Source organism: Notolepis coatsorum, assembly GCF_963971535.1.
Source record: "Notolepis coatsorum genome assembly, chromosome: 6".
NCBI lineage: Eukaryota > Metazoa > Chordata > Actinopteri > Aulopiformes > Paralepididae > Notolepis > Notolepis coatsorum.
The window spans coordinates 119,035,510-119,049,422 of NC_140170.1; positions in this window are offsets into that span (position 1 = coordinate 119,035,510).

Here is a 13,913-nt window from a genome sequence, read left to right on the forward strand (position 1 = left end):
ACAATCCATTGGAATACCCCAACTCATTAAAAACGTAGCAAGCAGGGTCCTGTATGTGGGACCTTTTTAGGACGATTTGCCCACCGGCACTTCGGCGACCCCTAGTGGCTCGGGTGTGCATATTTTGTAATACAATATATATATATTGAATTGAAGGCTTATTTGTTGCCTGTCGATAGCGACAAAATCCGACAAAATACGTTCAGCGGTTCTCGAGTTACATGCCGGTATTTGAGGCTTGTGCAAAGTACACGGTATTGCGCAAAATACCACTCCCGACTCTTGGGGCTCTAGTTCCGTCAATCTAGATCCGATCTCGAAAATAATTGGGGAGGGTTGTAGCCAATGAGTGTAGCTTTCCAATGATACCCTAACTGGGATTGAATCAGGGATCTGGTGAAAAACTAACGAGCGAAAACAGGAAGAGAAAAACTGCAGAATGAATTGAAGTCTATGAGAAAACTCAGTTTTTCTTTTGTACACAGTTTACCAAAATCACTCCTAATCACTCATTTCTGAATGAATCTTTATGAAATTTGGACATGTACTACATAAGGCTTCAGGCTATGGGTATATATGAATTTGTAAGCCATACCACCTTCTGGGGAAATACTACCTACTGTAGTCTGGACTACTAACTACTACAGAAAAACTTGAGTAAGTTCAGACCTATGTTACTCTATTACGTTAGCCTTAAAATTTTATTTTCTTCAGAAACTTCAGAATGTCATCTTTCAATAGAGAGGCTCATGCATGTGCTATAAGTATAATGTTGTTTTGGTTTGCAAAAAAAGTATGCAGTCCTTAAAAATGAAAACTAAAAAGGCCACTCTTGGGGGCGCAGGTTAAGAGGTTAATTATCACCATAGAGTGCTTTTCAACCCACGACAGGGTCGACATTTGGGGATATTTTTGGGACATTTTGGAATGATAGAGTGACTTTCAATTGATGATCGTCACACATAATATAGACAATTTTAAAATGATAAAAGAGCAGCAAAATAATGCAATAGTGCAGTTCTGAATGACTGTTTAAACAGTTTAAAACCTGACAGTATTTCAGGTTTTAAACTGTTAAGCTTGGACAGAGCAAGCAAACAAAGTTATACAAAGCAAATTATTTAAAAAAATTCAAATGTGAAAAATGTGAAATTTGGAAAACCATTGTGATGTCACTAGAGTGGATGGCCTTATTAACACTTTGAGTGCCAGCGATGAGATATGTCGTTAGTTCATGCCGACCGTGAGTGCCAGCCGACGAGAGATCTCGTTTTTAATCGTTATTTTATTTTATTATCAATTTGAATTCATATTTCATCAATCTAGTCTCACGTTAGTGCTGCAAACTCTCTTTGAGCTCCATTGGGAAAATACCGCCCCCTATCATCTCTCCCTGTTGTACTGCACCCCATTGGATTAGACTGAATAAAACACAGCTTCCTCATTTTACTTCTCGGGCAAGCCACCCGAGGGGATCCAAGTAATTTCCGAGCCCCAAAATAGCGTGGAATACATATTTCCAGTATCCAGCGTTGGATCAATAAACGCGATCGATATTTGGAATGGCGATCAGGAATTGGAATAATCTTTTTGGAGAACATCTGATCTGAGGTAAGGAATCTATTTGACCAGTTTTAGGATAATCTGATCTTTTTTCACAGAGATATCAACGTGTGCCCTATGTGTGTGTGTGTGCGTGTGTGTGTGTGTGTGCTGATCAGGAAATGAGAGATTCGATTTTTCAGCCCGCTTATATAGCGTGCATAAGTACACATATACTATCGATAATCTAGCGTTTATTTGAAAACGATTAATACACGAAAAATTACAACGTTTTTTGTGTATTCCAGAATATTCCAGTAAAGGGCGTTTATCACAGAATCTTTATATTTTCCAGAAACTTAAAAAAAACGAGAGTTTTTCTAAATGGTATAAAACGGAAATGAACCGATTAAAAAACTATCCGTTTCGACAATGTTGACTGCAAACAAGTCATTTTCTGCAGTAAACAAAGCGGGGGTACTTAACTTAGGGCCCGCGTCCACTTGGCGCATATTTCTGACCGCACGCATCTGTTTTCAATGTATTCCAATGGGGAGGGAGCGCATGCGGCCGCATGCGGCCACCTCTAGGAAGTGCGCTGCCGTCGGCTTCTTTTCTCAGCTTTTTTGTGCGGACGAAAGTTGAAACTTTCTGAACTTTCAGAGCGATGCGCTGGGCTCATTTTCAGACAACCAATCACAGCCATTCATCTACCACTCTGTTTGTAACCTGACACCGGAGCTGCCTGCCTGTCTGGCTGTCTCCCACAGACCATTGAGATTCGCGACAAAACTAATAACTACACGAATACACTACTAAAAAGCTAATAAAAAGCAAAGGGCGAACTGTGGTGTCAGGCAATAACTATATATATAATTAATATACAATAAAGTTATTCAAATATGCTATAATATGTGCAAAACCGCGGCATGGCTGTAGATTTCTTTCTGTCATCTACAAGATGCGCTGCATGCCAGCGCTGCCGGCGCACTCCCAGCATGTTTCACGGAGAAATATGCGCTAGGTGGACGCGGGCCCTTAAGTGCTTAAGTAAATTTTCTGCCATAGACAAAGCGAGGGTACTTAACTTAAGTGCTTCCCCAGGGAGGGGGTCGGGGGCTACTGCCCTCAGACCCCCAAGATAATTTTTATATGGGCAGTCTGACTTGGGCTACTGTACCATATATTAGTGTTGCAATGCATGATAAATAAACAGTGAAAAAAGCTAAAAAATTTGATGGGGCTGGGACATTTGGGACGAATAAAAATGTAAGATGAAAATCTCCCCAGCCTGTGGCAGGCAGTGGAGGTGTGAAATCCAGAACAATAGGAGTCACAAAGTGGAGTGGTGGAGTAGTGGTAGAGTAGCAGTAAATGCTGGACTTCTAAGGGCTTCTACTGTAGCCATAATTTAAGTTTATGCGTTCACAAATATGAGAGCGCTATCATTGAAGTGGGTGGTGGCAAGGGGGGTAAGGCGCACCGCATGGCTGGTAATCAAAGTGTTAAAGGGGTGGATTCCCCAATATGACAGGGTGGACAATCATTTAAGGGACACAAAACCAAAATGAACCAAATGATTACCAAATGATCAATACACTTAAGTTGAGTAATATATGAATAACATTTATGTATGATTTGACTATATTTCACTCACATTGGTGTGTATGGGACATAACAAAATAGCATGCATATGATCTATCTACAGAGCCAAGTAATGTTTTGAAAACTTAGTCAAACCCTTTCATCATATTATTTATGTTAACATGGCAAATTTATATACAGGACCTTTGGATTACTTTGCTTCCTAAATATGCTATATTGACAGTATGAAATATATTTTATATCGAATAAGGCCCAGTTATGAATAAACTAACATTATGTTTCATAAACATTTGAAAATATTCCATTCGCTAAATAAAGACATCAATTATGCATCTGCAAAGATCGCTAGCTCAAGGCTAATCGCGGCCATTTTCGGACTTTTAGAAATATGGTTTATAGTGAAAAGCATTACTAAAATGTCCAGACAAACCTCACAGGAGCATTACAGTCTATCATACAAATGTGCAAATGCTATAAAGTGGCAAAAAATACACTATAAACCATACTTTGGTTGTTGTTTCTTGCGCTAGATTTTGTTAGCCAGCCTTAGCCAACATTAGCGTGGCTGGGGTATCGGACCTCATGTTGAATGCCCAGTCAGAGAGCCCACTCTCTGGGTAAAAAATCACTACAGCTCGGTGATTTCCAAACAGGCTTTTTTTTCTAAGTGAAAACATTACCAAAAACTTTGCAAAAACATCACGGAAGCACTATAGACTGTCATACAAATGTAAACTTTTTAAATTTTACCAACAATTACGTAGACAATGTACTTACATCGTCGTTTGAAACTGCGTGAAAGAACTTATTTGCTGGCGAATTTTTGTTCCTAGAGTGGGCGCTCTGGATAAAATTGGCAAAAGGTTAGTCTGTCACTCCAACAGCTCTTATATAGACCATGTGGCATCATGCGGAGTGATACTCCTGTCGAATCACCTCACAGAAACCATTGAAAAAAAGAAAAGAAAATGGTCTTGATCCGCGGAAAACCCCCAGCGCTGTGTTCAATCGCGTAACATGGGATTTTCCAAACCACCGGTGGTCCCGTCGGAAAAAAAGGGAATACACAATAAACTGAATTCGTAGGATTTTAAAATGGCTTTAAATTCTCCGAGGGTGACCAGTCCTGGCAATTTTAGGTCCTCCTGTATCTTGTTCCAGGATGAAGGAGCAGCATATAAAAGCCCTTTTTCCCAATTCAGTTCTCATATAGGGAACATCCAGTTTTAGAGCAGCTTGAGAACGAAGGGCATACTTGTATTGCTTAGTGCCCAGAAGCATGCTTAGGTACAAGGGAACCAGCTTAAGCAGAGCTTTGTTCACAAGAGATAGCCATCGAGAAAATCGTCGTACATGTAGAGATGGGTAACTTGCAATGGGGTGCAATGGTGCACTCGATTGCCACATCCTGTGACAAAGCGTAAGGCAGAATGGTACACAGTATCCAGCTTTCTAAGGTACTGATCAGGTGCATACATGTAAAGTAAGTCATCATAATCGAGTAGTGGTAAGAAGGTGGTCGAGATCAGGTGACTTCTCACTTTAACACTTTGGGTGCCAGCAGGTCTAGCCATCTTTGTACCTACTGCGCCACCGCTCTAAGAGATAGGTATTTTCGCTATGTGTGGCGGTGTTTGCAGGGCTATATCTATATTCTAGCTATGGAGACAATACTATGGCTCATTTGACATTAACTATCCATCGTTCAACATGTGAAAAAGAATACATTTTTTCATGTATACGTTCACGTGTACATTGAATATTGTATAGTTTCAGAGTGATCCTGGCTAATTCCTGAAAAAGGCGCTATCGAGCAATATGTGAATTTTGCTACAAGCGTTTGCGTTGCTCGCCTGGACACACTACTATTTCCAATTCAAAGGTATATAATAGGTATTATGTTTCATCATGAATGCATGAAAGGGGGGGGGGGGGTTATGGTTTGATTGTCAGCAACGGCATACGTTTTAGAGTACGTTACATATGATCGTTGCGATCGATGTGAAATCATGGTTGGATCAAAGTAGGATTGATGTCATATAGTCCTTACCTTTACTAGGAGGTATCCCAAAAAGAATATTCCAATTGTCTGATCGCCTGATTTCCAGTATTGGTGTCCATCGTGTCCCCGACATAATCCGGCACAACACATGCATCGAGGGCCATGGACGCGTTCCAATGTGATCGGGTGAACCGCTAGGCTTGCCTGGACCAAAATTCTCCACCCGGAGGAAATTAGATACCCAGTGTGAAAAAAGGTTAAAAAGGTGGGCGATACTGCCACCTAGCAGGATGCGGCCGGTATTGCACTCTAGCGACCTCAGAATGATTTCCTATGGTAACACGAGGTCTGTGACATTGCATAGAATAAAAAATAATAATAAAAGAAAAAACGATCATTTGCCAGCATTTACTGTAACCCAAGCTTAAGCTGGGTAAGATGTGACTGAACAATGTCAAAGGCAGATTGCAACATCGTTTGCACAACACTGGAAGATGAGCAATAAATTACCATGTCATCAGCATAGAAATGGTAAGCAGCATTAGACAGGTTGATACAAAGATCATTAACATATATGGAGAACAGTAGAGGTCCCAGTACGGGACCTTGTGGTACAGGGAGGAAAGAGGATGAAAAACCAGCAGACTGTACACACTGCGATCTACCTGTCAGGTCATTTGAAAACCACTCTACAGCCTATCTAGATAAACACTTCGATATGTATAAATATGTAGACACAAATATGTAGAATCCCCTCCAGCCTAACCTTGGTGAACTGGAATGCACACTCTGATTTATGTTCAGTCAACAGAAGGCCTACCCATAGATCACAGGACTACTGTGAAGCAAGCCTCATTCCAGGAATGACATAACTTCGCCCCTGGTAAGATGAAGGCAGACTAAATATTTTCCATTTCAACGAATACTTGAACATTTGGGATTCATCATTGCTGTGTTTCTACTGTATAAGACTCACTCAGACACAGGGGTGAAAAAAGTACCCAGAAATTATACGTAAGTAAGTATGGGTACTATCTCAAAATCTTACTTCAGTAAGTAACTGTAATCTGGCTAAAAAACTAACTTGGGTAAAAGTAAAAAAGTTTCTACTTTGAAATGTGCTTAAGTACTAAACGGTTAAAGTAAAAACTTTTTTTATTGCAAGGGATAGACCAGCGGTCTCAAACTCATTCCATTTTCATTTTTTTAAATTATCTTTTCTCCCCCCTTTTCCCGTATTTTTCTCCCATCCCAATGTTAGTCGTTATGCCAATTCCCTTCCTGGTCGTTGCGCTCTTGCCCCCTAATGTCGGTCTGGGGAGGGTGAAGACTACCACATGTCTTCCTCCGATACATGTGGAGTCAACCAACCGCTTCTTTTCACCTGACAGCGAGGACTCTCACTGGGGGAGTGTAATGCATGGGAGGCTCACACTATCTCCCCCAGATCCCTTCCTTGCTGAGCAGGCGCCCCGACCGACCAGTAGGAGTCGCTGTTTACAATGACCAGGACACATACCCTACCGGCTTCCCACCCGCTAACACTGCCAATTGTGTTATATTTCATTAATAGCTTGCGCTTTGCTCTATTGGAACTATCCCTTTAATCATATTCTAAAATGAAAATGTTCACCAAGTGTACGACCTGCCCACCTGCCTGACCACTCCCACATCCGCTCCTACATAAGCGGGTTCATGGCCACACCACAGGTCCTTCCCTATTTTCACTACCGAAGCCTGTGTCATAGCACCGCTTTAAGTTTAGTGTTAAAGTAGTTAGTTTAGTTATAGGAGCTGTGGTGGCATTGGGTCTCATTCCCGAAAATGTTCCAAAGATATATTCTGGAAGACTTATCTTGGAACCACTGAGACATAATCTATGACAAGTACACTCTGAGTCCTGAACGTGCTGGAGATATGTCTTAAGTGGCTGAAACGGTCGCAGAAATTATATGATCTGATATCTGCTTGGAGAATGGCATTCTGTCGTAAACTCCAAAGCGTGTTCCCATTCAGCTCATTTGCATACAAAACACCGCCTCCATAGTTCCTTATAAGGCAACTGGTGACGCAGCTGTGTGAAATGTAATGGCGGAAGTGCTTTGCGAGCCGCGTGATTACGAAACCTAGCGTCAGTCAGTGCCAATCAGAGAGCGTCTCCGAGAAATGCGGCTAGGTTTCGTAATCACGCTTGCGCCCATCAAAACTAGATTAGATTAATGTATTGGCATCAGTGGCGGACTGGCCATCGGGACGTTCGGGACGAATCCCGATGGGCCGGGACCAAAGTGGGCTGGTCCAAAAAAAAAAAAAAAAAATTTTTTTTTTTTTTTTTTTTTACTTTTTAATTTTTTTTTTTTTTGGTCAATGTGTGGGCCAGTGTGTGGGCCGATGTGTGGGCCAGTGTGTGGGCCAGTGTGTGAGTCGGTGTGTGGGCCACTAATGTGGGCCAGTGTGTGGGCCGGTGTGTGGGCCAGTGTGTGAGTCGGTGTGTGGGCCACTAATGTGGGCCAGTGTGTGGGCCAGTGTGTGGGCCAGTATGTGGGCCGGTGTGTGGGCCGGGGTGTGGGCCAGTATGTGGGCCAGTGTGTGGGCCGGTGTGTGGGCCAGTGTGTGGGCCAGTGTGTGGGCCACTAATGTGGGCCGGTGTGTGGGCCGGTGTAGTGTGTGGGCCGGTGTAGTGTGTGGGCCAGTGTGTGGGCCATATGTGGGCCGGTGTGTGGGCCATTATGTGGGCCGGTGTGTGGGCCAGTGTGTGGGCCGGCAATAAAACAATAAACAAGTTGCATAAACTAAATCAGATTAAAAATGATCACAGTTCTGGTTTGCCTTAAGATGCAGTTTAAGATGGGTCTTGAACATGGAGTATGTAGGGCACTCTCTAATCACAACTGGCAGGCTATTCCAGTAGTTACCACTTTTAACAGAGAACACAGTTTTTGCAATGGTAGTATACCGAAAAGGCACCTTACAGTCCCCTCTACTGATGGCCCTGGTGGTAATGCCAGTGTCTGCTTTCTGTTGGATGAACTCATTCAATGGGGGAGGGGCAAGTCCATGCAGAACCTTGTACATGAAGCAAGTATATTTGAAAACTTGGAAATTCTCGAAACTTAGCATGTTATGTTTTTCTAAAACATTACAGTGATGAAATGAAATTGGTTTCCTATCAAATACTTTTATGGCTTTTTTGTAGAGTAATTATATTGGTGTAAGAGTAGTGACATATAAAAGAGACCAGTTGATAAAACAGTAGGCCTACTCGATGTGTGATAAAATCATTGAATGCAGAAACATCCTTGCAGCATTAACTGGCAGGCAGGGCCTGATCTGCCTGAAGTTTTCGATGTTAAACTTGACTGTTTGTCACTTTCTTCACATGACTTTTTGAAGGTCAATGTAGAGTCCAATGTGACCCCAAGATACTTGAATTAATGTACAATGTCCAGCTCCGCCTCTCCCAGAAACACATTAGAGTGAGTGACCTCTACTGGTGACTTTGTGAACATCATACACACTGTTTTCTTGGTGTTAAGTGAAAGACATGCTTTTGTTAGCCAGTCTTGAATGAGACATGAGACATCAGTGAATGAGATTCACGTTTCCTCCCAACCGCGAGTAGGCCTAGAAGCGCAGAAATGGAGAATGCAAAAAAAGAAAGGGTGGAGCTGAAAAAGCTAGAATTAAAAAACTAAAATTGCTAGTAAAAGACGCAGAACAATGTTCTAAAATTACAGACATGTTTACCCGCTGCTGCTGCTAATGATGATGAAGTTCAAGTGGAAGGAACCAACAGTAACATGACAAGTGCATGCAGTAGCCTAGTGCATATTCTACTGTTGGTGTCTGCCGGTTCATGAGGGCTAGCTAGCCTATACTAGCTCTTGCAGTGATTTCAGTCATTCTATTACAAGACAATGTGCTTTCCGTATTCCTGATTCCTTACAGCACGTGGACGTAAATAGTTGTGACTCGTGACGTTTTTTCTCTGACTAAAAGTTTAGTTAGCAATGTTAGGACTAGTGCCCACCACAGCATCAGAAGCTAAAGTGCTAACCTAGAGAGCCAATCAGAACCTAGGACGGGCTGCAAATTAATCGGCTACTAATATTATAATAGTAAATACTAAAATAAAATACTATTATGTTCCCTTCCAAATGTTCATGTTGATATAATATTGGTAATCTAATTGATTGAATTGATTAGTTGCCATTTTACATGCTTAAATAAGATGTACCTTAGAATTCCCAACTGTTAGCCATGTTCTCGATCTGTATATGATTAGTCTCATCTACATGTTTGTAAATAACCACAGCTAACTAGCTTAAGCTAACAACTAGGTCAACTACTACCCCGTAGTTAAACATATGTGATTGCATATAACAGCTAACTGCTACAGCTAAGTTGGTAGTTAGCCTATTCCATTAATGTTGAATGTATTTATGAAGGTTGTTGATGGTGGTTGGCGCTGATTAGCAGACATGATTCCGTCAGTCTGCCACAGGGCAGCTGTGTTTGCTGATGCTGCTCACAACCACCAGTAGTGTATGACTGTGTGAGTGTGAATGCTTGATGGTTTCTGTGAAGCGCTTTGTGGAACAATGCTGATATACAGTTAAGAATGAGTAATTCGCTTTTGGTTTTTAAGAAATTTTTGTAAAGCTATTTTTGAAAACTACAGGGGTGAATAATACTGTTTTCTTTTGCTATTTTCTTTTAGAATACTGTTTTGGAGTCTTAATTTTTTTAATTTTTGCTTTTTTTTATCCACTTTTTCTCCCATTTTCTACATTTTCTCCCATCCCAATTTCATATCATCCAATTCAACCCTCCCCTGTCACGAACGCTGTTTCTTGCCTCCCACAAGCCGGCTGCAATGTGGACTAAGTCATACATAGCACAAGTCCCCTCCGGTACTTGAGGTAACAGCAGTCGCATCTTTTCACCTGCGCAGCTCGATCTCTCAGTGGCGAGGAGTAACGCGTGGGAGGCTCACGCTGCCCCCGACACTTCCTGATTCTACTGCGCAGGCACACCAACCGACCTGTAGGAGTCGCTGTCCACAACGCCCGATCCCCACCCATCAGTTTCCCACCCCCTAATACGGCCAATGTGTATTAGTATGAACGACCAGCTAAACTGAAAGCAATGTGGAGCGCTGGGCTCGAACAGGCGAGCCCAGCGTCTCCAGTATTTGTGGCGAGCGCCTTGCCCCCTACGCCACGTAGCCGCCAATTTTTTAAATTTTTGTTAAGAATATAGGACAGGCATATATAAGCATTATGCTTCAGTCTGTACCTTTTCAGTCACTGTAAAATCAAATATTGTTAAATGATGGGGTATATTGTATTGTGTGAGATGATGACTGAATAAACTACTACTACTACTACTACTACTTTGGGTGTTTTCAAAAGGCTGAAAAACGCTGTATGAATTCAAGCCATTATTATTGATTGCTGATGTTCTTCTTATGCAGTTGACTCTGAGGAAAGAGAGAGCGCCCAATCCAGCACAGCTGACCCTGAGGGGAGAGAGAGCGCCCAGTCCAGTACAGCTGACCCTGAGGGGAGAGAGAGAGCCCAGTCCAGACAGACAGACAGACACACAGAGAGAGAGACAGAGAGAGAGAGAGACAGAGAGAGAGACACACACAGAGAGAGGGAGAGACAGAGAGAGAGACACACACACACAGAGAGACACATACATAGAGAGAGAGAGAGAGAGAGAGAGAGAGAGAGAGAGAGAGAGAGAGAGAGAGAGAGAGAGAGAGAGAGAGAGAGAGAGAGAAAACAGGCTCTTGGAATGGGTGTCTGGGAGGAAGTGGGGGGTCTTTCAATGTTGATTAAACGGCAAGCAACTAATGTCATGAGTGCCAAATTAAAGGACAATAAATCCAATCTAACTGAAATTGTGTAGCACAGACCTTTCTATTAGGGATGCTCGATATTGGCTTTTTTACCGATACCGATATACCGATATTGTCCAACTCTTAATTTCCGATACCGATATCAACCGATATCAACCGATACCGATATATGCAGGGTTTCCCGCCCCAAGAAATGGAATAATTTCAGGTAATTAACATTACATATCTCTTGTTGTGGAATTAACACAACATTATGCATACTTTTGACAATAAATAAAATCAGAATTGGTTCTTACTTGCTTGCCTGGGTAAATAAAGGTTATAGAAATGTAAATAAAATATAATTTCTTTAAAACCGATACAGATATTTTTCGATATCACATTTTAATGCCGATATCGGCCGATAATATCGGTAGGCCGATAATATCGGACATCCCTACTTTCTATGGATCAAAACCTCAATATTATTATGGTGTAGTTAATACTTCATGTATCCTTAATCCCTAGGCTAATGAGGCACTAAGATGTTAGTAAAAAAAAAACATATGCCAATGACGGGAAGTAACGGTATGTGTGTGTCTGTGTGTGTGTGTGCACTGTGCATGAGTGCACATCTAGGGGCGGTGTGTAGATTTGGTCTCCCTGATGTTGACTCCTTAGCCACAGCCTTGGGTTGTTTAATACTGGACAAGTATTTCATAACGCCCGTTGTGTGGGCCGGTTTCGGGGCCGGTGCGTGGGCCGGTGTGTGGGCTGGTGCGTCTGAATGTCCCGGGCTGAATTTGTGTCCCAGTCCGCCACTGGGTGTATCTGTAGACAGTCTCCTCCCCACCGTATGTATCTTTTTTCGTACCACCCACCCCAGGGTTAGAAATTAACTTTTTTTTTCAAGGGCTTTTTTTGCCCCCCTTAATTGATTTTCGGGGGCTTTTTTTGTATTTCGGGGGCACTGAATTTTTATGATAAACGGTAGGGGTGGGACGGTTCACAAAATGGACGGTTTGGTTCGTATCACGATTTTGGGGTCACGGTTTTCAGTTCGATATACGTAAATTTTTATTAAAAAAAAATGTAACACTCAAATCTAAACATGCTTCTCATTTATTAAAAATAAAATAAAAGGTTTACAGTGTTTACAGCCTTAAATAATGTTTGGCACACAAAGACCGAACTGACTGAAAAATATAGGCTACATTTGGCAAAGTATTAACTTAGTGCAAACAAACAATATGCTCAGCCAGCACTAGACTTCCCTTTCTTTAATATAAACACACAAAAACAATGTCAACCATGTTTAAATTCCCTGATTGTCAGTTCTTAATGGAAAGATTCGTTTTCTGCTTGAAATTATTATGTTTCTGTCTACATTTATTTAAACTAACATTATTTAAATATTGAGTGCAACTGTGGTGGATTACGTAATTCGGTGAGTTGGAACTATCTATGGGTTGGCGCGGGTCCCCACGGACATTTTAGCGTGTGGCACCTTCAGCTCCGGTAACGTTAGGAGGAGTTCATAACATCAACATGCAGTGGGACAGCGGTAATAGTCCCGGTTGGAGTTAGTAAAACACAGTTGTATGTTAGCCTTCTTGGATGTTGAATAAACGCCTATCATTGTCTTTAAACACCCCGCCTCTCAGACTCCCATTTCCTCCTCTGCTACAGTAGCTAGTAGTAGCTACGGTGACATTTCATTGACTGTACAGTATTAGCTTGCGGGCTGCGTCGGGCTACCATAGTTAAAACGTGCGTTGTTTTGTACAAACTGCTAACGCTATGGCAAGATGTGTGTATGCCTATGTAATGTTAATGGCTATGTTTTTAAAGTCGTAATGAAGATTGATTTATATTGTGCGTGCCATTTTTACACAAACTGACTAGCACCTGGCTGCAGCTGGACCCTATTGGGCTGCAGTGCTGCTGCTGCCTGCAGCCAGTGCAGAACACCGGCTCCGCCAAATTAATTTTTTTATTTGCGCGTCATCTGAACCGTACGATACACAGACGCTCCATTACCGGATAAATATATATAATTAGTAAACTGTCGGGGGCATTAAGTGCCCCCCTTAACTGATTTTCGAGGGCATTTTGTCCATTTTCAAGAGCATTATGCCCCAAGCCCCTGTTAATTTCGAACCCTGACCCACCCCCTCCTAATGTACAGTCCCGGACTTTCCAGTGAATCATAGTGTCCTTTTTTTTCATTTTCCCAGATGCACCATGCACCAAGGATCCAGCTGATTACTGCCAATCTGGAGGATTGTTCCTTATCTGCTCTTCACTTGTGCCACTGATTCATTGACCTTTTGTGGTGTGGTATGTTTTGATTTTTACTTAGTAATACACTGTATAGTTGGGATTCTGAATTAAACAGTATACTGTTCACATATATTATGGAGCCCCCAGGGGTCGGGAGAATATTGTGGAAAACAATATAAAACTGAAATGGTAAAGCTAAAAAACTGTAGACCTGACCACAACCCCCTCGGTTCAACAGCACAATATGTTGCTTTCTCCGCTTTTAAAAGTTGAAATCATCTGATGACATTGAAGGGATAGTTCAGAATTGTGGACATAAAGTTTAATTTACTACTTGGCCATTATGTTATGTTCAATGGACTGCACTTATATAGCAATAGCGCTTTTATCCAAAGCGCGTATGGCCTCTCATTCACCTATTCACACACATTCACACACCAATGGTGGCAGCTGCCATGCATATTGATCCATAAATAGTGTTTAGATTGTACTTCTATAGGTTTTTAACTTTACATACTGTATTTAAACATTACATTTGAACAAACACTGCAAGCTAAAGTTTTAAATCATTTGAATCTGTTTTATACAGTACACTTGCTTCCAAAATAAAGCAGTTTTACAATCCTGAGCGTTTGT